This window comes from Lactuca virosa, chromosome 8 (assembly GCF_052849685.1).
Source record: "Lactuca virosa cultivar CGN04683 chromosome 8, Lactuca_virosa_CGN04683_v6, whole genome shotgun sequence".
Taxonomy (NCBI): Eukaryota; Viridiplantae; Streptophyta; class Magnoliopsida; order Asterales; family Asteraceae; genus Lactuca; species Lactuca virosa.
In genome coordinates, this window is record NC_136433.1 from 45,024,489 (window position 1) to 45,048,657 (window position 24,169).

At 38.6% G+C, this 24,169-nt stretch overlaps 1 long non-coding RNA gene across 1 annotated transcript; it reads left to right on the plus strand.

Moving 5' to 3' along the window:
- The first annotated feature begins 9,596 nt into the window (after positions 1-9,596).
- LOC145134706 (uncharacterized) lies at positions 9,597-10,549 on the plus strand. Its single transcript, XR_013719285.1, has 4 exons — positions 9,597-9,683; positions 9,770-9,899; positions 10,244-10,314; positions 10,513-10,549. It is a non-coding gene; the product is annotated as an uncharacterized LOC145134706 (long non-coding RNA).
- The last annotated feature ends 13,620 nt before the right edge of the window (positions 10,550-24,169 follow it).

The window sequence follows — 24,169 nt, forward strand, 5'->3', positions numbered from 1 at the left end:
CAGAAACAAAAGAAACACTACACCTATTTATACTAAACATGCACATGCACATCTTGTCATCTCCTATAAACTTAGTCAAACTTGACCTTTTCTCTTGTGCACCTTCTAAAACATGGGTATAATCCCTTTATTTCAGCATGACTCAATCAAACACTCCAGGATCATTAACTAGATCCGACCCATGACCCGTTGAACCAACCGATTAACCAACAATAATTTTTTTTTTCATATCAATTAAGACTATATTTATAGCTTCTTAGACACCCACGACGAAGTATGAAAACAATCCATGCTCCTGACTCTACCTAATTAGCTAAAGATCCGTACAACTCCAACAAATCCGGTCAAACAAAACACCAATACTTAATAATTAACTATTATCTAAAACATAAAACATAAAACATAAAACAATAATAATGATTAAATCAAAAGTTTCAGCCATGCACGTGAGCTATGGCTAACAAACCGATTAACCCAACAATCACCCCCTTAATCGGTTTGTTCATGCCGTTCACTCACAACAATGTTGAATCCCCGTCTTCTAGAACCATCCTGACTTCTTCCGGACACCTGACCTCCACCTCGGTCACATCCAAAGTCCTTCATACAATCCCGACTTTTCCCGGACACCCGACCTTCACCTCGGTCACGTCCAAAGTCCTCCATACCTCCGGCTGTTGTTTGTCACCACACAGAATCCGTTTTCACCAACACTTCTATGAAACGAGAGCCTTCTTCCACCGATCAAGAAAACAAAGCAACCCGCTTTTCCCGTTTTCTTTCACCTGCAAAACGAAACAAACCCAAAGCCACCTGCTTTGACGGATCTTTTATGTTCGTTTTCTCACGCATCTCCGGTAACTCTCTCCTGGTTTTTCCGTTTTCCTTTTTCTGCAAACAAGCCAAACCAAAAACAACCCACATGTTTTTGATTTCTTCTGCATGTCTTCCTACTTCTAGTTAGGCTCCTTTAACACCGGACAAACTGATCAAGGATAGAGAATACACCTTTACGGCTACTTACGCCCCTTCAATGCAACCGGGTTGCCTGCTGCATCTACCTTGCAACAGAGGGCCCCTTTTCTTGATACGACTCTCAAACCTGCCATCTTCGACCTTAGCTCTGATACCAATTGTTGGCACAGGTCCTTAAAAAACACACACAACACACACTACTCACGTATGTATGTGAAAGTAAACTTGATGGGAGAAAGCTTCTACATTCAATGACAAATAGAGGTACAGAAACAAAAGAAACACTACACCTATTTATACTAAACATGCACATGCACATCTCGTCATCTCCTATAAACTTGGTCAAACTTGACCTTTTCTCTTGTGCACCTTCTAAAACATGGGTATAATCCCTTTATTTCAGCATGACTTAATCAAACACTCCAGGATCATTAACTAGATCCGAACCATCACCCGTTGAACCAACCGATTAACCAACAATCACCCCCTTAATCGGTTGTTCACACCATTCACTTATTGTCTTCTTTGTGATAGTCCCAACCTTTTCCGATCTAACCCGTTCTTGGAGTCCTCTTCCACAGTCAAGAAAACAATCTCCTGAGTTTTCCGTTTTCCTTTTTCTGCAAACAAGCCAAACCAAAAACAACCCACATGTTTCTGATTTCTTCTCATTGTCTTCCTAATTCTAGTTAGGATCCTTTAACACCGAACAAACTGATCAAGGATGGAGAATACACCTTTCCGGCTACTTACGCCCCTTCAATGCAACCAGGTTGCCTGCTGCATCTACCTTGCAACAGAGGGCCCCTTTTCTTGAAACGACTCTCAAACCTGCCATCTTCGACCTTAGCTCTGATACCAATTGTTGGCACAGGTCCTTAAAAAAACACACACAACACACACTACTCACGTATGTATGTGAAAGTAAACTTGCTGGGAGAAACCTTCTACATTCAATGACAAATAGAGGTACAGCAACAAAAGAAACACTACACCTATTTATACTAAACATGCACATGCACATCTCGTCATCTCCTATAAACTTGGTCAAACTTGACCTTTTCTCTTGTGCACCTTCTAAAACATGGGTATAATCCCTTTATTTCAGCATGACTCAATCAAACACTCCAAGATCATTAACTAGAGACCCGTTGAACCAACCGATTAACCAACACTAATTTTTTTTTTCATATCAATTAAGACTATATTTATAGCTTCTTAGACACCCACGACGAAGTATGAAAACAATCCATGCTCCTGACTCTACCTAATTAGCTAAAGATCCGTACAACTCCAACAAATCCGGTCAAACAAAACACCAATACTTAATAATTAACTATTATATAAAACATAAAACATAAAAAAAAATAATGATTAAATCTAAAGTTCCAGCCATGCACGTGAGCTATGGCTAACAAACCGATTAACCCAACAATCACCCCCTTAATCGAATTGTTCATGTCGTTCACTCACAACAATGTTGAATCCACGTCTTCTAGAACCATCCCGACTTCTTCCGGACACCTGACCTCCACCTCGGTCACATCCAAAGTCCTTCATACAATCCCGACTTTTCCCGGACACCCGACCTTCACCTCGGTCACGTCCAAAGTCCTCCATACCTCCGGCTGTTGTTTGTCACCACACAGAATCCGTTTTCACCAACACTTCTATGAAACAAGAGCCTTCTTCCACCGATCAAGAAAACAAAGCAACCCGCTTTTCCCGTTTTCTTTCACCTGCAAAACGAAACAAACCCAAAGCCACCTGCTTTGACGGATCTTTTATGTTCGTTTTCTCACGCATCTCCGGTAACTCTCTCCTGGTTTTTCCGTTTTCCTTTTTCTGCAACCAAGCCAAACCAAAAACAACCCACATGTTTCTGATTTCTTCTGCATGTCTTCCTACTTCTAGTTAGGCTCCTTTAACACCGAACAAACTGATCAAGGATAGAGAATACACCTTTACGGCTACTTACGCCCCTTCAATGCAACCGGGTTGCCTGCTGCATCTACCTTGCAACAGAGGGCCCCTTTTCTTGAAACGAATCTCAAACCTGCCATCTTCGACCTTAACTCCGATACCAATTGTTGGCACAGGTCCTTAAAAAACACACACAACACACACTACTCACGTATGTATGTGAAAGTAAACTTGCTGGGAGAAAGCTTCTACATTCAATGACAAATAGAGGTACAGAAACAAAAGAAACATTACACCTATTTATACTAAACATGCACATGCACATCTCGTCATCTCCTATAAACTTGGTCAAACTTGACCTTTTCTCTTGTGCACCTTCTAAAACATGGGTATAATCCCTTTATTTCAGCATGACTCAATCAAACACTCCAGGATCATTAACTAGATCTGAACCATCACCCGTTGAACCAACCGATTAACCAACAATCACCCCCTTAATTGGTTGTTCACACCATTCACTTATTGTCTTCTTTGTGATAGTCCCAACCTTTTCCGATCTAACCCGTTCTTGGAGTCCTCTTCCACAGTCAAGAAAACAATCTCCTGGGTTTTCCGTTTTCCTTTTTCTGCAAACAAGCCAAACCAAAAACAACCCACATGTTTCTGATTTCTTCTCCATGTCTTCCTACTTCTAGTTAGGATCCTTTAACACCGAACAAACTGATCAAGGATGGAGAATACACCTTTCCGGCTACTTACGCCCCTTCAATGCAACCAGGTTGCCTACTGCATCTACCTTGCAACAGAGGGCCCCATTTCTTGAAACGACTCTCAAACCTGCCATCTTCGACCTTAGCTCTGATACCAATTGTTGGCACAGGTCCTTAAAAAAACACACACAACACACACTACTCACGTATGTATGTGAAAGTAAACTTGCTGGGAGAAACCTTCTACATTCAATGACAAATAGAGGTACAGAAAAAAAAAAGAAACACTACACCTATTTATACTAAACATGCACATGCACATCTCGTCATCTCCTATAAACTTGGTCAAACTTGACCTTTTCTCTTGTGCACCTTCTAAAACATGGGTATAATCCCTTTATTTCAGCATGACTCAATCAAACACTCCAGGATCATTAACTAGATCCGACCCATGACCCGTTGAACCAACCGATTAACCAACAATAATTGTTTTTTCATATCAATTAAGACTATATTTATAGCTTCTTAGACACCCACGACGAAGTATGAAAACAATCCATGCTCCTGACTCTACCTAATTAGCTAAAGATCCGTACAACTCCAACAAATCCGGTCAAACAAAACACCAATACTTAATAATTAACTATTATCTAAAACATAAAACATAAAAAAATAATAATGATTAAATCTAAAGTTTCAGCCATGCATGTGAGCTATGGCTAACAAACCGATTAACCCAACAATCACCCCCTTAATTGGTTTGTTCATGTCGTTCACTCACAACAATGTTGAATCCCCGTCTTCTAGAACTATCCCGACTTCTTCCGGACACCTGACCTCCACCTCAGTCCCATCCAAAGTCCTTCATACAATCCTGACTTTTCCCGAACACCCGACCTTCACCTCGGTCACGTCCAAAGTCCTCCATGCCTCCGGCTGTTGTTTGTCACCACACCGAATCCGTTTTCACGAACACTTCTATGAAACGAGAGCCTTCTTCCACCGATCAAGAAAACAAAGCAACCCGCTTTTCCCGTTTTCTTTCACCTGCAAAACGAAACAAACCCAAAGACACCTGCTTTGACGGATCTTTTATGTTCGATTTCTCACGCATCTCCGGTAACTCTCTCCTGGTTTTTCCGTTTTCCATTTTCTGTAAACAAGCCAAACCAAAAACAACCTACATGTTTCTGATTTCTTCTGCATGTCTTCCTACTTCTAGTTAGGCTCCTTTAACACCGAACAAACTGATCAAGGATAGAGAATACACCTTTACGGCTACTTACGCCCCTTCAATGCAACCAGGTTGCCTGCTGTATCTACCTTGCAACAGAGGGCCCCTTTTCTTGAAACGACTCTCAAACCTGCCATCTTCGACCTTAACTCTGATACCAATTGTTGGCACAGGTCCTTAAAAAAACACACACAACATACACCACTCACGTATGTATGTGAAAGTAAACTTGCTGGGAGAAAGCTTCTACATTCAATGACAAATAGAGGTACAGAAACAAAAGAAACACTACACCTATTTATACTAAACATGCACATGCACATCTCGTCATCTCCTATAAACTTGGTCAAACTTGACCTTTTCTCTTGTGTACCTTCTAAAACATGGGTATAATCCCTTTATTTCAGCATGACTCAATTAAACACTCCAGGATCATTAACTAGATCCGACCCATGACCCGTTGAACCAACCGATTAACCAACAATAATTTTTTTTCATATCAATTATGACTATATTTATAGCTTCTTAGACACCCACGACGAAGTATGAAAACAATCCATGCTCCTGACTCTACCTAATTAGCTAAAGATCCGTACAACTCCAACAAATCCGGTCACTCAAAACACCAATACTTAATAATTAACTATTATCTAAAACATAAAACATAAAACAATAATAATGATTAAATCTAAAGTTTCAGCCATGCACGTGAGCTATGGCTAACAAACCGATTAACCTAACAATCACCCCCTTAATCGGTTTGTTCATGCCGTTCACTCACAACAATGTTGAATCCCCGTCTTCTAGAACCATCCCGACTTCTTCCGGACACCTGACCTCCACCTCGGTCCCATCCAAAGTCCTTCATACAATCCCGACTTTTCCCGAACACCCGACCTTCACCTCGGTTACGTCCAAAGTCCTCCATGCCTCCGGCTGTTGTTTGTCACCACACCGAATCCCTTTTCACCAACACTTCTATGAAACGAGAGCCTTCTTCCACCGATCAAGAAAACAAGCAACCCGCTTTTCCTGTTTTCTTTCACCTGCAAAACAAAATAAACCCAAAGCCACCTGCTTTCACGGATCTTTTATGTTCGTTTTCTCACGCATCTCCGGTAACTCTCTCCTGGTTTTTCCGTTTTCCTTTTTCAGCAAACAAGCCAAACCAAAAACAACCCACATGTTTCTGATTTCTTCTGCATGTCTTCCTACTTCTAGTTAGGCTCCTTTAACACCGAACAAACAGATCAAGGATAGAGAATACACCTTTACGGCTACTTACGCCCCTTCAATGCAACCGGGTTGCCTGCTGCATCTACTTTGCAACAGAGGGCCCCTTTTCTTGAAACGACTCTCAAACCTGCCATCTCCGACCTTAGCTCTGATACCAATTGTTGGCACAGGTCCTTAAAAAACACACACAGCACACACTACTCACGTATGTATGTGAAAGTAAACTTGCTGGAAGAAAGCTTCTACATTCAATGAAAAATAGAGGTACAGAAACAAAAGAAACACTACACCTATTTATACTAAACATGCACATGCACATCTCGTTATCTCCTATAAACTTGGTCAAACTTGACCTTTTCTCTTGTGCACCTTCTAAAACATGGGTATAATCCCTTTATTGCAGCATAACTCAATCAAACACTCCAGGATCATTAACTAGATCCGACCCATGACCCGTTAAACCAACCGATTAACCAACAATCATTTTTTTTATATCAGTTAAGACTATATTTATAGCTTCTTAGACACCCACGACGAAGTATGAAAACAATCCATGCTCCTGACTCTACCTAATTAGCTAAAGACCCGTACAACTCCAAAAAATCCGGTCAAACAAAACACCAATACTTAATAATTAACTATTATCTAAAACATAAAACATAAAACAATAATAATGATTAAATCTAAAGTTTCAGCCATGCACGTGAGCTATGGCTAACAAACCGATTAACCCAACAATCACCCCCTTAATCGGTTTGTTCATGCCGTTCACTCACAACAATGTTGAATCCCCGTCTTCTAGAACCATCCTGACTTCTTCCGGACACCTGACCTCCACCTCGGTCACATCCAAAGTCCTTCATACAATCCCGACTTTTCCCGGACACCCGACCTTCACCTCGGTCACGTCCAAAGTCCTCCATACCTCCGGCTGTTGTTTGTCACCACATAGAATCCGTTTTCACCAACACTTCTATGAAACGAGAGCCTTCTTCCACCGATCAAGAAAACAAAGCAACCCGCTTTTCCCGTTTTCTTTCACCTGCAAAACGAAACAAACCCAAAGCCACCTGCTTTGACGGATCTTTTCTGTTCGTTTTCTCACGCATCTCCGGTAGCTCTCTCTTGGTTTTTCCATTTTCCTTTTTCTGCAAACAAACCAAACCAAAAACAACCCACACATTTCTGATTTCTTCTGCATGTCTTCGTACTTCTAGTTAGGCTCCTTTAACACCGAACAAACTGATCAAGGATGGAGAATACACCTTTCCGGCTACTTACGCCCCTTCAATGCAACCGGGTTGCCTGCTGCATCTACCTTGCAACAGAGGGCCCCTTTTCTTGAAACGACTCTCAAACCTGCCATCTTCGACCTTAGCTCTGATACCAATTGTTGGCACAAATCCTTAAAAAAACACACACAACACACACTACTCACGTATGTATGTGAAAGTAAACTTGATGGGAGAAAGCTTCTACATTCAATGAAAAATAGAGGTACGGAAACAAAAGAAACACTACACCTATTTATACTAAACATGCACATGCACATCTCGTCATCTCCTATAAACTTGGTCAAACTTGACCTTTTCTCTTGTGCACCTTCTAAAACATGGGTATAATCCCTTTATTTCAGCATGACTCAATCAAACAGTCCAGGATCGTTAACTAGATCCGACCCATGACCCGTTGAACCAACCGATTAACCAACATGTATGAGCCCGCCCGGTCTGAGCCGCCGCCATGACGACAACTGAAGGCCACTTTTGTTGATTTCATTCAAGTCCGCCTCCACGCACTCTATCATCGAACAATCCTCAGGTTTTCCAGGTAAAGGTTTGTGAGACTACACTTTCATCCATGTTTGATGGAAGGCCTATAAAGATTATTGGAGAGATCAACAACATGTTGAGTATTGTGGGTGCCTGAAATGATATAATATTTATCGTCATGTTCTTAAAACAGTTAAAGACTTAAGACACATAGTTTTTACTTTTTACAGGTAATTTTATTTACTTTGACCACAATTTGAATTTTGAATCATAATTAGTTACTATTTTCATATTTGAAAATCTAGTCTAATTGATTGGTGCGACAGAGCTTGATCGACGACTGAAGGTATTAATTTTCACTTTTCAACTTCAAAATTGTTGGAATTCTTTTCCAATTTTAATACAAGTTGTAGAAAATGAACCTACTGATCACCAAGATCTTTTCCCTCATGTCCAGGGATGAAGCATGCCATGTTCGGTATGTAATATGTAATATTTATGCTCATTTGATTGCTCGCACAGGTAGGTAACAACTCATGTTTTCTATGTATTTTAGTTATTTGTTGACATCATTTGAAGTAATTTACTTTTTGAAAAACTTTTTTTTCTTTTATAGAAGCATAAGCGGGACTGGGAAGAAGAGAAGTGGGTGATTGTAACTTTTTGTAGATACAGTGCTGACTTACTTCCAAATTGGACCTGAGAGTGTCGATAACAAGTTCTTGGGCGTTAGAGAGATTAGCCTGTTGGGAGATGATCATATTTGCATAACATGCTTCTTCGTTACTTTTAATCAATTTTATAGAACACCCTTTTCGTTTTTCAATAAATTAAACAATACCCATTTGCTGATTTTTATTAATTTCTCACTAAATAATCGAATTTGAAGGCAAAGTACGTATGGAAAGAGAAAAAACCAGAAGATTTTCCAGCAACGGAAGTTAAGATGGATAAAATCCTATCTGGGTAGTTGGTAGTGAGGCATTTTCTGCAGGTAAAAACATGAATTTCGATTAAGTTTTTGAACAATTTCTTCGATTATTGGAAAGGAATTTATGAAATTGAAATAGGTTGTTGTTTTTGCAGATAACAGTGGTTCCATGGCGGCGATTCGTGCCGCTTGTAAAGGCTCTAACTATGTTGTTCATGTTTGATATTACTTGTCAAGTTACATCACATTATATGTTAATAATTAACTTTTCTTTTATTATTTATGATTATTGGTGGTTTTTTTAAAAGGAAACTGTTAATTGAATTAGGATTCTTTGAGTTTCAGTGTAGTTAATTGGTATCAAGAAGCAAGAAAACATAATCAGGTAAATGGATGTTACTTTTTATTTCAGTTTGAAACTCTTTGAAAATTGACTACCACCTTTTTTGTATGATGATTCCGGCGAAATTGATTGGTTGCAGATGGGTAATCTATGAATGTTTAGTGTATACGAGCAAACGTGAAATCAGTAGCTACAAATTCAGCCAACAATTGCGACTGACACTGTCTAAATTCGTTCGTAAGGCTTTCTTAATTATAACTATTTTTTTAATTCGTGCTTCCAGTAAAGGTTTTGTAATAAAATAAAAAATAACATCTCATTGAATGTAATAGGTGCATGTTTTTCTATAAAATTTTAAACCATTTATACATATGAATGTAAATTTTCTTGCTTTCTGTTCTTTGCAGGTTTCATACATATTTATACAACAGGTACCGAGAATATCAAGTACTTTCTCATCAATTATGTTCTACCTTACCAGAGATTGTTCCTTTCTTTTTGTTGTTATTGTGGGTTCTAATCCAAAACCATAGTAACAACTGATATTGGTAAACTCATGGTAAGATTATTTAATTCTTTCTTAAAGCGTATTCATCATTTATTCATTCTTGCTAAAAATTGTATTTTTTTAATATTTAAATTTAGGTACTACAACTGGATCAATGTAGGAGGTGTTTACTAGAAAAGTTATATCTCCATTGCAAATCTGAAGTCATTACTGCACTATCAAACTCCCTTCTTTTACCCAGAAACAAACCAAATCATTTATCATCGGGTATTTAGTTTTGAAAACCGTTTGAAGCACCAACAACTCTTTTTCTGAATTTAGTTTTGACTTCGTTTGATTATTAGGAGTTGCTTCATCATAAAAGTGACATTCATATTCAAAAGATAATAAGTTTAGTGTATTGTTGCAATTTTAAAGGCTTTTTTGGGCTTATGATCGTTGTTAAAATTAAAAATTTATGTTTTATATTGGTGTATGCTTGGATGTTCGAATAAATGGAGATCAACATTTAAGCTTTTCATTTTTTCCTGTGGATTCTGATCATATATCATTTATGTCTATTAGTCTGTATTTTCTGGTATATAATTTTGATTAATGCTACAATATTGCAGGTTTAGTGGTTTCACTTCATCAATTCTGGGTATTTTTGTTACCGGACCGGACCAAGACATTGTCAGTGAAGGTACCTCGGGCCGGGATTTAAAGTTTTTTTTAGCTTATCAAGAAAGTACTCCACAAATTAGATTTCCCAAAATGCCCTTGCTATATCTTCTCTAATGAAACATTCCTGCACGCTTATATTATTGTAACTATTTGCCATGTATATGTTATATATAGTATTCTAACTCATTTTATCTACTTTTTTCTATTTTGGTTGCAGAATATCTACAACTACAAGTGATCAATTAATTGGTTTCAACGAGGTTGTCATACTAATTGCAATTGGATTTAGGGCTTCCTGTTTAGCTTCCTACTTATGAGTAATATGTTTTTGGGGAGTTTTCTGAAAGTCATTGTCATTGTGGTGTCGTAAATTCATCACAGTTGGGAACCACATGTAATTTCCTAAAATACCCTCATTTATTTTGTTGTAGTGTTCGATTGATTAAATTACAGGGATCACTTTTAAAGATTTGTAGAGCTTTCAAGAGTAATTTGTCTGGTTTAGAAAGATAAAAAGAAGGTTAAATTTCATTGTTTTTTTTTTTTTTGAATTTTCTATTTCCATACTTTCAGTTTTGGTCTCATTAAGTGAGTTTACCATCAGTTGCTTTTAGATACTTTTTCACCAACTTAATTGACACATCATTCAAATCAATTTATTGAAAGATTCTTTTATTTTTATCTAACCCGTCTTCAAAGGGCAAGGGTTGATTATACGTTTTGTAAGGTGGAAAACCCATTTTGTCAACTGTTTTGGAAACTGATTCGGTTTCCTTGAATGAAAGTTTAAGAGATTAATTTTGAGATCGTTAATGCTGATGGAGGTGATTGCATCCAGAACAAGGCACGCCTATAATTTGGCTTCAAGAAAAGCCCAACAATTCTTGAAGCCCAACAAGCAGGTATATATATAAATTTATATATGGTTTTTATAATTTTTTCCTAGCTTGGAGGAGGTCTGAAGGTACAGAATGGATTGAGAAGTTTCCGAAGGCAGATGGTCTGAAAAAATCGTATCCCGGTAGGCATTCTCTCATTTATGTAAATGACTGAAATACCCTTTGCCCACTGGTGTGCTGTGTTGTGTATAAATTATAAAACTGGGGTTATGATCGGGTGCAGCATACGGTGGTTCTGTAGATATTGTTTCTTTTGGTCGTGGCTTGCAACAAATGGTAAATCATCTCAAAACATTTTTACTTTTTTGGTTCTTTTCTAGGGTAAAATACACTAAATAGCAACATACTTTCAATGATTTGTTTGTCATATGAAGACCCCTTCTGTATATGTAATATGTTTTGATTAATATTATACTATGTTCTACCATTTGGTACAGCTTGAAATAAGGAAAAAAAAAACCAAACACAGCGCCAACGGCGCGCATGATTCCCCTCTAGTTTCTATTAATTATATTTCGCTTTCTTTAATATACCATATAGTGATTAAAAGAATCACACATGCATGTGTTGATGGTGTAGAAAAGCCGGTGGTAAAAAAACAGTGAAATAACAAGCAAACAAATTAAATTGAATGAATGAATGGAACAATAAATTGCAAATAATATAGAGAAAGAAACCAAGTAGTTAGGGTTGATTTTTTTGGTTAAAATGAGATTGTTTACACCTAACCTAAGCGTAAGTATATAACACTCTCATATTCATTATACCTTTCTAACAAATATGTATTATATATTGAGGTGTTTTCATCGTGCCTCGGCCTCAAAGTCAATCTTAACAAAAATAAAGTGTTTGGGGGTGGGCCTGTCTACGTATGTGGTTATTTGCATGGGAGAATGATGTGACAACCCGAACCTTTTTTCGTTTCCATTAACCGATTTCCGTTAATAAAATTTGAATTTTATTAAGTTCCCGTCAAACTTCTTAGTTTAGAAAATTATCTAGTTTTATATAATTAAATTTTTATATGAGTCGGAACCAAAATCGCGCGAAGAACCCGAATTTCCTTGAAAAACTAAAAAGTTTTCGGCCTAAGTGAGTTTACGGCCGTAACACGGGGTTACGGCCGTACACTCGTTTACGGCCAAGACAGGTGGACCCCACCACCGACCATGAAAACCCCCTATAAATACGAGTCTCTACCCCTCATTTACACTTTTCTGGCCGAAAACACTCTCGTTCTCTCTCTCTACCTCTCGACCGTAAACCCCAAAACACCCTCATTTCTCCCGAAAAAACATCAGGAAACACTTTTGGAGGTTGTTTAGGAGCATCCAAAACGCGTTTTCATCGAATCCAACATCCTTGTTTTTGAGTTTACGGCCGTACACGCTTCAACCCTTCAAAGGCCGTAAACCCTTCAAGAGGCTGTTCACGGCCGCACACCTGTTCACGGCCGGAAACAGTTCACGGCCGTAAACCCCCCTTCACGGCCGTAAACCCCCCTGCACGGCCGCAAACCCTCCCTAGGTGGTGAATTAGACTGAAAACTCATTTTCCTCGATTCAATCAAGTCTCGGTAACGTTCCTTAACTAAAAGCAAGTGTTTTCTAACACTTTATCTAACGAAATCGCTAATTTAGATACATATATGTATTTAATTGTTATTAGGATTCCGTTAAGTGCCACATACAACAGCTCGAGGGTCTTCATTTCCAGTCTGTTGGTTTGACGCTTGCACACAACTAACAGTGAGTTCATACCCCTATATTTTTCGAGTTTTTTTAATGTTTTCAAGGGGGGAATACAAGTAAAAGCACAAGAAATCTTGTGTTTAAAGATATAATTTGGTTTATTATATTTACCTATCATTAGCACACATTGAACATAGAACTTACTGGACATGGTAAACATCGTTACTACTAGACTTGAAATCAGTTTACAAAACATGTTAGGATACAAACATTTCAAACTCAGTTTTCAGAACAAGGGAAACAAACTTATGAATTATGAAATAAAGGATATTATTTTATAAGGATTCATGTTAATAACAAAAAGGGTTTTCATAGTATTATTCATGGATTCGTTGAGAGAACTACAATGTGAGACGCCTTATAACTAGAGTCCCCTGGAGGGAGAGCGTGAGTTTGTGAATAGATCTATACGGGACTGACAATCCCGCACCCTGACTATTAGCTACAGTCAACCGGGGGTGACAAACGTCTTTTCAGTTTTCGACGTTCGAAGTACGTCGTATTGGTATTCGTCCATCAGTATAGTTATAAGAATCCACAGGTGAAACAACGACTCGTTCACGTTATAATAATATACTTAACAAACAGTCAACAGGGTTAGTAACTATGTGATGACTTAGTATGTACATTAGGGTAACATGAAATTAACATCCGACATGCTGTGGGATGTGTGATCTCCGCCTCATTTCCTGTTCCTTGTTTGGTTGTAGGCTTGGGGCAGAATCACCCAATCGACTGTCTGTTCGATCTAGATTTCTATAACTCGTATGTACTAAGTGATCACAGGAGGGTATTAACAACACTTCCAGTATACAGAACAACACGTTTTCAACTAGTTTTATTTATGTAATAAGACTACTATACATTACTAGGGTAGCCAGGGTTTTCAAAACAGAACAATGTTTAAACAACATAAGTATGGTAGATACTTGTACTCTACGATTTAGAACAGAGGATTCAATAACTTACACTTAGGGAAAATATAGGATTTTCCAGGGTAAACATCAGTACTTTACAAACAATTGGTTAATTATTCAATTAACGAATATTCATTATTAATTCTCTAATTCCCTAGTTTATGCATCCGGGTTACGTATGAAGAATATCCGATAGACTGTGGAATGTGTGGTTTCCGCCTCATTCCATGTTCCTTGTTTGGTTGTGGGTTTAGGGCAGATCCACACAATTAACTGTCCATTCGATATTGGTTTATACGTAACTAGTATGAGCTAAGAAGTTATAGAAAGAATGGGTTTAATCATGCTTTACATAAGAAGATATTGGATTTTCTTGAGGAACACTTTCAATAGATATCAAAGGACCAATACAGTTAACTTTGTAAGTATCTAGTGAATACTTTAGGATTATGTACATGAGGATCCGACAACCAGTGGAATGTGTGGCCTCCGCCTCATTTCCTGTTCCTTGTTTGGTTGTGGGCTTGGGGCAGAACCACACAATCAATTGTTTGTTCGATCTGGATTGTATATGATTTGTATACACTAAGTACTCGCAGGAGGAACTGGTAAGAATCATTTTTACTTAAGGTTTATACATTCACTATATCAGAAAATATAAGGTTTTCTGGAGAAACATAACGCACTTTTCAAAAGAACAAAGAACAATTTTTACAAAACAAAATGCTTATGAACTCACCAGCTTTATGCTGATACTCTTTCAAAACCTACTTGTATTCTCAGGACACTAGTAGACAGGTACACGCACCGGGTTCATGAAGATGGAGCATAGTAGCTTCGAGTCTTTACTTGTTATTTACTTTTGGAGTCAATCGTGTATGATTCAAATACAATGTAAACATTATGCTATTAATACAAAGGTTGTTGTTGCTATGATTACTATTATTCAATTGTTATGATACTATACATGACATCCTCCGCCCCCGAACGTTTCCGCCGTTTCGGTTTGGGGGTGTGACAAATGATGACTTGTGATTATGGAGACTTCTCATTCTCTTACGTTGGAATGTCAATAGGAGGTAAAATGATGAGAATTTTGGCTTGGTTTCCGTTGATCGAGAAGTTTCAAATCAACCTTCTTTATGGAAAACTAAAGCTCTATCTCTAGGCGGGAGTCTTACTCTTTGTAAGGCAGTACTCGAAAGCCTAGGCAACTACCTTTTTTCTCTATATAAGGTGCCTGTTTTGGTTATTAAAAAACTATAGAGCATTTGAAACACTTTCTTTTTGGAAGGAAACTATGAACAAAGAAAGATCATTTGGATGATGTGGAACAAGGTTTTAAATAGCTTTAAAATGGTGGGTTTGGCATTAGAAGCTTAAAGTTTTTCAACTGAGTTATCTTATATAAATGGTGGTGGAGGTTTCCTGATAACACATCTTGCCTTTGGAAGGATATGATAAAGGCCAATTGAGTGGGAAACGGGGGGTTAGTTTTGTTGAGATCTTACATATCTGGGAGGAGTACTTGGGGTTGAATCGATATATTAAACTAGGTTCTTAATAGGTTCAATTTGAACCTTAACTTGGCTTTTCAACATGTTATTGTTTCAAGTAGGGAGGAGATGTAGAACGGAAGTGGAGTTTGGAAGAGGACAAGAAATTACTTAGTATCTTCTTTAAGGAAAGAGGTTGATCATTACATTATAGACAGTTCTGATGTTACCTCTAGGTGGTGTAGGAAAGTGTTGAGTAAGGTTGATATCTTTATTTGGAAGACACATTTAGGTAGATTTCTAACAATATCTAATTTGTCCAGAGGGGTTAACTTAGCTTTAGATATTTTTACGGTGTCTATTGTAGCTATTGAAATGGAACATCATGTGTTTGTGGATTTTCCTTAAGGGATCGAGGTCAGGCTTTACTCCACAACCGGTGACTCGCCTATTTGACTAGTTGTAATGTTCAAAAAATCCAAAGAAAGTCTTTTTTTTTAAGTAAATTAGAACTATCATTTCCATTCCATCAAAAGGTAATCAGAGTATAAAGTGTAATCTCATCAAAACATCAGATTATATGAAATTTAATCTCATAAAAGCATTAGATTAAAATATAAATAGAAAGTGCGGAATCTCTGTAGGATCCAATGAAATCAGGTCGGGTTGTTCCCTTTGTTACCAAAAGTACATGAAACAATTAAACTTAAACCGCAAGCACAAAGCTTAATAAGTTGTCCAAAATACCACATACAACACATAATAAAGGGCCCCGTCCTAAATAATAGACCCCATCTATATAATGGGCCCCAGCCCAGCAAGCATATAAACATACTAGCAAGAAGTCACAAAGACAACAAGCATACAAATGACACCGTGTGTCTAATCATAGTATAGTGAGAAGACTCACCTCTTAGTCAGTCAGACAATCGCCACAACTAGTAGAAAAGTAAAAACTGGTACAAAAACCACCTACATAAGTGATCAAATGTCAACCTCAGTTATGACCCAACTCTAATGTTTGACCTAAAGTCAAACTTAGTTAAAAAGTCAAAAAAAAGCCCATTATGGGTCCAAAAGTGTGCCATGCTTTTAGAGAAGCACATTGTGCCTCGATGAAAGACAAAATAGTCAGGTTTAGAGCTCAAAACAGGCGAGGCTGAGAAAACCCTAAAAGCACCCCGCGTCCAGCAAAAGTGTCTCGCGCTTTGCCATCTTCACAAGGGATTTTGACTTAATCCATTAAGTCATTACCTAATGTTTCAGATCTAGACTCTAACAACGTTCAAATGGATAAAGTTTCCAACTTTATCCATTAAGTCATCCCAAAAACTCACTAGATATAAACTTCAAGCTCAAAATGACCTAAAATGACAACACTGTTGGCATGACTCAAAGAACAAGACCGTGCTACCAACTTTTCATCTCAAAATGGTCCAAATAACAATCCTAAGTGTTTAGAATGAGTTGGAGTCACATCAACTCCAAGCTCATCACAAAAATTGGAACAAAAGTGCATAAAAAGGACCATAAGCAAGATCAAACAAATAGAAAGGAAAGGTTGGAGCTTTTTTATTTACAGAAGTAAAGAAAAGGTGTGAGCTTTATGCATCTACTCTTGTGCTTCACTTCCAAGTTCAAAAAGAAATCTTAATCTTCAAGCTAAAACACAAAACATGGAAGATTAAGCTCTAAAGGAGGAAATCAAGCTAGAAATTGGGAGGAGAAGGGCTAGGGTTTTCGAACACACTCTTAAAGGGTGGTGGACGTTGGAAATGATCCAAACCTAGGGGCTTAAATGTGTTTAAATAGCCAACAAACCCTAAAATCACGTCAAGCCCATGGGCCAGAATTGTGTTGCGCCCAATGAGCCAAAACAGGTCCAATACCATAAAATTTTCCCAAAAGACTAAGGCCCAACGATACAAGTTCAATTCAAGAATACATACCGGTAATAGGAGTAATGGAGATTAGTGCCCAAAGTCATAACAAAGTCTAGTAATATTACTATAAATAATAATGTTTTTTTGGGTTACACGCAAGAACAAAATAAAACGCAGATATCAAAATATATTTTGTTTGAGGGACTTGCTTTGTTAAATAATTAATAGTAAATAAAGGAATATGGAATATTCCAGAATGATTTGAATTCCAAACATAATTACAATTAAGTTTGGTAATTATCTTCGGGATTTCAAATCACCTCCTTATAAATAGAGGGCTCCAAATCCGGTTTTGGAACTTATGAAATATACCTTTCAGCCTAAATAGTTCGGAATCCTCAAAATCCCTGTATAATCCCGAAGTGCAATTCTCACACTGTGGAAAGGTGTTCTCCATGTCGTGGTCGATGAACAGAATCGAGATATCGATTATGTTTGAAGTTCTTAGTTCGAGGATTGCTTGGATCTATTCTTGTTTGCTTTTTGGTTGCGATTACAAAAGAGTAACTCTACGTTGGATTCTCTAATCCATTCAATTGGCCCGTCAAAAGAAGAAACATATAAAGAAATCAAAGGTATGTTTTTCCTACTTTATGTGTCCTATCAAAGTTGCATAGATTAGTTGAGTTAGATCTATCTGGTATTGAGTATTTGATTAGAATTGTTTATTGTTTCCGCTACCTAGTTGTTAATATTTGAGAGGCTCGAAACCCATCAGAGGTATTTGAAGGTTTGTATCGATTGGATACACTTCAAGTATGAATAACAAACGTAAAACTAATCTAAGAAAAACAATAAACAGAAAGTAAATAACACAGAAGTTCTCCAAAGTGTTCTTTCACCAAGAAAGAGTTTTGTCGTCACCAAAAAGGCGGGTTTGTCACAAAGACGATTGACACAAAGCCACGATCACAACATTAGGGTTTGCCCTAATGTTGTATATATACTAATCTTTACATGTATATCCCTTGATTGAAGGGATTGCATCTAATCTATACTAAGAACCGATCTTATCACAAAGATACCGGATCTGTGATCTATTCTATAATTATCTATATTATTACCTAATATACAAAGATATCTTCCTAATATACAAAGGATTACAATCGGATAACTAAACTGTAAGCTGACGCTTATAAGCTTGATACGTTGACGTTATAGATGTGTAGATGTTGACGATGATATATCAACGTGTCGTGTGTTTGACTCATCAGATCATAAGGTGTGACCTTACAATCTCCCCATATCTAATGATGTCAAAACTAAACTTCTTCTTCAGAGTCATCGTAAGATCCATTGTAGAACTTATCAGCTTCTTTTAAGACTTCAGGCTTGACCCATCTGAATTGATCAAGCTTAAGTTCATCCAGTATTCTACCCAGCTCTAGTGAAATCAGCACACGATATCCTCTTTCCAGCTCATAGTGACCTAGTCCTTCCAAGCGAAGATGAAACAAATGTTCAGTGGGAGCAGAAGGAAGGTCATCAGTGTGTTGAAAGCACATATGATTTTGACTGTTGAGATATAAAATCTCGTGCTCTGGTTCTGGAATAAACATATACTGAACAGGTTCAACACCCGCTGGTAATTCATTGTTGATGTATCTAGTTCCATAAGGAAGAAGGAACTTGGTATCCTTGGACTGTCTGGGAGCGCCTGTTCTTCCTGATGAGGCTGATCTAGATGAGCTAGCTGATGGACCAACGGATGGCACAAGATTCCGTTTATTTACTTTGTTGAGAAGATGTTGGATTGCCAACTTCACTTCTTGAGCATGGACATCCTTGTGTTTGTCGATAATTCCTTGAATTTGCATCCACTTGCTGTAGCCAAATTTGACTAGCTCACGAGCAAATACAACTTTAGTGTATTCATATTCTGTTTTCTTTCTAACCAAGTGAAGCTTTAGTGACTCATTCCTTGGTTTGGTGCATCTTACTTTGATGATAGGATCAGGCTTTGACCTGTGAGTAAGAACATCTCTAAACTTCTTCCTATCAATCATTCAGGACTGAAACAATGTGTTGTTTCTCCACATTATTATTGAAGATTTTCTTGACCTGATTATCAGCGCTTTGAATGTTTGCATTCTCATCAGCGGAGGCAAGAGCTTGAGCAAGTTTGGTAGACAAACGTTCTGCTTTTCGTTCTTTTTTATTTTGACGAACAATAACATTATATTCTACCATTATTTCTCTAAATTCCTTAGTGGGTAAACTCCATTTTTCCGCTAATTCATTAAGATCAAGGATGAGTTTGCTTTTCTTTTTAGGAGGAGATGTTGAAAGATCACCAGCAGCAGCAGAAGAGCTTTCAACTTCAGCATCATAAGCTCCCCCTGAGAAAGAAGCCTTCGTCTTTTGAGGATTGAGCTGATCATTGTCAGAGTCAATATCACTACCAGTTACTTGAGGATCCTCTTGAGAAATCTCCCCCTCAAAACAAGAACCATGATAGACAACATTTAAGGGAACATCAGCAACAGCAGCTTGTTGCATGAAACCAAGATCAAGAAACCCAGTCATCGGTTTCTGATTGGTCACCAGTGTCTGGAATGGGCTGGTCAGTTGTAGCATTAGCATCAACAGAGGAAGAGGATGAAGAAGTAGCTGAAAAATGAATGTGCTTGTTCAACCTTAGAGGAGAGTTCTTTTTCTGAGTGAAGTCTTCTACGTCAGCTGTTGATTCTTCTTCATTTTTATCAGTGTCTTCTTTCTCGTCAGTCCCTTCTTTATTACCAGCTTTTGAATCATCATCATTATCTTCTTCATCACCAGCATCATCATTATCATCATCCTCATCAGAGTCTGAGGATTCAACCACATAGGGTTTTTCAATCCACTTTTGCATCCTTGCAGTAATAGGCAAATCATCCTGAGATGGAGCAGCAATGATAATTCTTAATGAAGGGTTTTGATAAACTTTTATCATATGTTGTTTGGGGACCAATTCCGCAACATCTTTTTGAAAAGATTTCTCTGATTTTATTTTAAAAAGCATAAATTAAATCGGTCTTTTCTGGCCGACAAATTAGGGGATGTCACAGTTGGTATCAGAGCATTAGTTTAAGCGAACTAAGAAATATCCTACGATTTCTAGACTTAAACTTAGAATGCTAAGTGATGTTTGTGAGATGAGTGTCTACCATATTTTAGACACGAGCACTAGTTTATTTTAGGAAAGATGCCTAAAATGCCCTTATGTGCTAAATGTTATGTGTTTGCCATATGTGCCATTATTTGTTCGAATCTATGGTCTGTTGCCGACCGGATCTGGAAACCTTATGTGTGTAGGATTCTAAGCGTATGATTACGAGATTAGAACTAATATGTAAACGTTTCGGAGTGATAAGGGAATTGAAATTGTCTAACAAGGATAAAGACCTAAATTCGCCTTATTCGGTATATAGATTGTAATGGCAAGAACTCGTAGTGGAGTTGCGAATGCAAACGGAAACAGGGATCAACAACCTCAACCTCAAGTGGTTGAGCAAGTACCTGTTGTAGGAGCTGCACCTGAGCCAATGACGATGGCTGGGGTACAAGCAATGATGCAGATGATGCTAGATCGCCAGATGGAGGAGACAAGGCGATTACTACAACAGCATAGGGAAGATACTATGATACCTGTTGAACAGCCCGTATTGAATGAAGGGCAATCAGTAGGAGGGAACTACTGTGGGACTCTTGGTCAAGCCAACCCACCGATAGTTAGACAAAACAACCAGGATGGAGAAGTTGATGGACGCGGATGCAAATACAAAGATTTCATGGCATCTAAACCACCATGTCTATCTGGGTGTCCGACACCGGTGGAAGTCATGAACTGGATCTCCGAAATGGAGACGATGTTTGAAAGCTGTGAGTGCAGCAACAAACAAAGGATCGCACTTGCAATTCCTCTGTTAAAGTCTGGTGTGTTGAGCTGGTGGAAATTACTAGCTGATTCGATGCCTAAGGGAGAAGCTAGTAAGATGTCTTGGGAAGACTTTGTGCTACAACTGAAACTGCAATACTGCTCTGAGTAGGACCTTCTGGAAATTAATAATGAGTTCCAGAATTTAAAGAAGTGAAAGATGAGCGTTACTGAATACGCTGCTAGTTTTACTGAAAAGATGAAGCTTGTTCCTTACCTAGTTCCAACTGAACTCTCTAAGGTCAACAAGTTTGCCCTCGGATTACCAGCGGACTTTGGTCCGATGGTAAAACAAGCAACCACTTTGAAAGCCGCCATCTGGGCTGCTAAGAATGTGGAGGTTCAGATCAAAGAGAAGGGTCTGGAGAGGGCAGAAGTTGGTGAAAAGAGAAAATTTGAAGGAACTTCAGGTTCCAACAAGAGAAGCAAATTTTCTAAGTCTAAGAAGTTTGGAGGAGGAGAAGGTGAAGTGAAATGGTGTGAGAAGTGCAAGAAAAAGCACTCTGGGAAATGTAGCGAGGAGGTGACTTGCTACAAATGTGGAAAGACTGGGCATTATGCCAACGTGTGTCCATCCGACAAGAGGGTATGTTTTGAGTGCCATGAAGAAGGGCATGTTTTTAAAGACTGTCCAAAGAGGAAGGATGCAGCAAAGCCCAATCTACCACCAAAGCCGAAGGCGAGAGCCTTTTAGATGACCCTTGAAGCTGCAAAAGAAGAAGTCGATGTCGCTTCAGGTACCTTTCTCGTAAACGAATTGCCTGCCCAAATTTTGTTTGATTCTGGAGCCAATTACTCCTTTATATCGCATGAATTTGGTAGAAAACTAGCTTTGCCTGTAGATAGACTAGTTAATGCCTTATTAGTCGAGATTACTAGTGGCAAGTTTGTACCTGTTAACCATCGTATGAAAAATATCCTCATTGACTTGGATGGGAATAAGTTCCACGAGGAATTATTGCCTATCGAGTTAAATGGATTCGACGTAGTTTTAGGAATGGATTGGCTTAGCGCCAATGATGCCGAGATATTATGTAGGAAGAAGATAGTAAAAGTAAACCCGCCAGGGAGAGAGTCGTTTATGGTGTACGGAGACAAACGCAGAGTAAACTCTGGAATCATTTCCCTAATGAAAGCCAGAAAGTGTTTGGCCAAGGGGTGTACATCATATTTAGCATTCGTGATCGATGCTAAGAAGGAAAAGAAGGAGGTGCAGGATATTCCGGTGGTGTGTGATTATCCGGAAGTCTTTCCCGAAGATCTTCCCGGATTGCCCCCTGATCGACAAGTTGAGTTTCGTATTGACTTGTTACCAGGAACGACGCCGATAGCCAAAGCACCCAATCGATTAGCGCCAACCGAAATGAAAGAACTTATGACACAACTTCAGGAGTTATTGGACAAAGGTTTCATTCGACCTAGTTCATCACCCTGGGGAGCCCCTGTGTTGTTTGTAAAGAAGAAAGACGGGAGCATGAGAATGTGCATCGATTACAGAGAGCTGAATAAAGCGACAATAAAGAACAAGTATCTGTTGCCGAGGATCGATGACCTGTTCGACCAGTTGCAAGGTTCGAGCTATTTCTCGAAGATCGATCTTAGGTCAGGATACCATCAACTGAAGGTGAGGGAGCAGGATATCGAAAAGACTGCTTTCAGAACAAGATATGGACACTATGAATTTTTTGTTATGTCGTTCGGATTAACCAATGCCCCAGCAGCTTTCATGGATTTAATGAACAGGGTTTGTAAACCATACCTTGATAAATCTGTGATAGTATTCATAGACGATATCTTGATCTATTCGAAAAGCAAGCAGGAGCATGAGAAGCATCTGCGTGAAGTGCTGGAAGTTTTGAAAAAGGAGAAGCTGTATGCAAAGTTCTCCAAATGTGAATTTTGGATTCAAGAAGTCCAATTTTTAGGTCATGTGGTTAACCAAGAAGGGATAATGGTTGACCCAGCAAAGATTGAAGCTGTGATGAAGTGGGAACAACCAAAAAGTCCTACGGAGATTAGAAGCTTTTTAGGATTAGCCGGATATTATCGCCGATTTATCCAAGGCTTTTGTTCGATCGCTACTCCATTAACAGCTTTGACCCACAAAGGAGCTACTTATGCTTGGAATGAAAAGCATAAGGAGGCCTTTCAAAAGTTAAAGAAGAGACTGTGTGAAGCACCAATTCTTTCGTTACCTGAAGGAGTTGAGGACTTCACAGTCTATAGAGATGCCTCTGGAGTTGGGTTAGGATGTGTTCTGACCCAAAGGGATAAAGTGATAGCATATGCATCGAGGCAGTTGAAAGAGCATGAAAAGAACTACCCCACTCATGATCTGGAGTTGGCAGCGGTAGTGTTCGCCTTAAAGATATGGAGGCATTATATTTATGGTACTAAGTGTAAACTTTTCACTGATCATAAGAGTCTTCAATATCTCTTTAATAAGGAGGAATTGAACATGAGACAGCGGCGTTGGCTGGAACTACTCAAGGACTACGACTGTGAGATACTTTACCACCCTGGTAAAGCAAATGTTGTTGCTGATGCTCTCAGTCGGAAGGTAAATCTTGAAAAGAGAAGGCCAAGAGCGTTGAGAATTGAAGTCGTCTCGACAATTGTGGAAAGTATAAAGAAAGCTCAGGAGGAAGCTTTAGAGAAAATTGACCGGAAGGAGGAACGTTTCGGCAAAACGTTGGTGTTTGATACAAACGGTCAAGGATTGAAGGTATTCAAAGATAGGATTTGGGTACCTAAGACGGGAGGAGTAAGAGGTCTTCTGATGGAAGAAGCTCACAAAACCATGTACTCGATTCATCCTGGCAGTACGAAAATGTATAGGGACCTAAAACCCTATTACTGGTGGCCGACGATGAAGCTTGATGTTGCTAAGTATGTGGCCGAGTGTGTAACTTGTGCTAGGGTTAAGGCACAACATCAGAAACCGTATGGGAG